We start from the raw sequence: 1716 nt of genomic DNA on the forward strand, positions 1-1716 counted from the left end.
CGTGGCGCACCAAAAACGGTGCGCCACAGAACTAAGCTTCGCCTATAAGGGTTTTCCTACTAGTGCGTGGAGGATTGAGTTGGGGGTAAGTTGCCATAGTTGAATTTCGTACGTCCGCAAGAGGTGGAGGAGGAATCCATGAGTAGGAAGCGAAAGGCCTCGATACAGGAAAGATAAGAACATCACGGTAAAGCCAGCAGGGGATCAGGCCGAGAAATCGCACCTGGAAGGATCACGTTTCCCTCTTCGGAAGAAATCAATCCTAGGCTTCGGGATCTCTTCTCGTCACGCTTGGTGACAGTTGATGCCACCCAATCTCCGGGCTTGGCCTTCGAACTCGACGGCGCTGGCGGCGCTGGAGCTGGGGGAGGAGCGCTTGGAGCGCTCCCCTTCGGAAGAGAAGAAGAGGACTTGGCGGCGGCGCCTCTGCTGGTGGAACTGGCAGCGGCGGCAGGATTCTTCTTCTTCACCATTGTGAGATCTGATGAAGATTGGAAAAGCAGTGGTGGCGGCTCAGCAACGGCAAAGGGAGGAAGAAGGAGAAGAATGAGAAGATGCTACGGAAAACGTGGAGAAGATTAGAGATTTCTCGCCCTTTGGAGGTTTTGAGGAAAAGATAAGTGTTGTGGAAGCATGTGGCGCTTGAAGAAAGAGTGGAACCGGCAGCCCATTGTTCCCACGTTGTGCGAAAATCGAGGAGACACCTCGATCGCCACGCGTGCAATGGTCAAGCCCTAAAAAACTGCCCGCGCAGAGCTAGGGTAGGCCCGTCAGGTCACGTCCTGCCAATCAGCCCACAGCAATTACACGTCATCAGTGATGTCATAAAAAACTAGAAGCATTCGAAGGGAAAAAAGAAAAGCTATCGGATGAAGGACTTGAGTCTACGCCCGGCTGCAGACATCCGTACCTAGACTCGGGGGCTACTCCCATCGGGAGCGCTGACGCGCACCCGATAAAATGAAGACTCGATAGAATGAGCAGTCGAAGGAAGAAGGTTTGAGTCCACACTCGGTTGCAAGCGCTCGCACCCAGACACTCGGGGGCTATTACTCCCATCGGGAGCGCGTGATACACACCCGATAGAAGTTTTTTGCACTTCAGGATCATGCCCGGGGACTTGATTCTGTGTAGGGTAACGTTGTTTTGCCATCGGCAGTTAACCAAACAGCAGTTGGGCACGTTACTCATTATCCTTTGCATAAAGAAAATATATCGGATGACCTATGAAGATCTGTGGAAAACATCGGCAGAGGAAAATATTCGAGTGGTACAACTTGAGTCTACGCACGGACTGCGAGCATCCGTACCTAGACTCGGGGGCTACTCCCATCGGGAGCGCTGACGCGCACTCGGCAAAATGAAGACAGAGCAGATTCAAGATAAACAAGGACAATGAAGGAGAAGAACATCAGGAGAAGACATACTTTAGTCTCTACCCGAACTATTCGGCACCCTATTGTAACCCATTATCATCATAATCAAAGAACAGACAGGCAGGACGTAAGGGTTTTACCTCATCGAGGGCTCTGAACCTGGGTAAATCGCTCTCCCCGCTTGTCTGTGAACCGATGTCTCGTGTCAGCCTGCAGGATTCCATCAACCCTAAGCCCCTATCGGAGGGCATTGGCGAGGAGTACCCTCAACACCAGATGACCCAACAGAAGCCAAGCGTATCGTGCGACGATCTAAGGCCTTCACTATAGTTGACGGCGA

The sequence above is a fragment of the Lolium rigidum genome, chromosome 2 (genome assembly GCF_022539505.1).
Source record: "Lolium rigidum isolate FL_2022 chromosome 2, APGP_CSIRO_Lrig_0.1, whole genome shotgun sequence".
Classification (NCBI taxonomy): Eukaryota; Viridiplantae; Streptophyta; class Magnoliopsida; order Poales; family Poaceae; genus Lolium; species Lolium rigidum.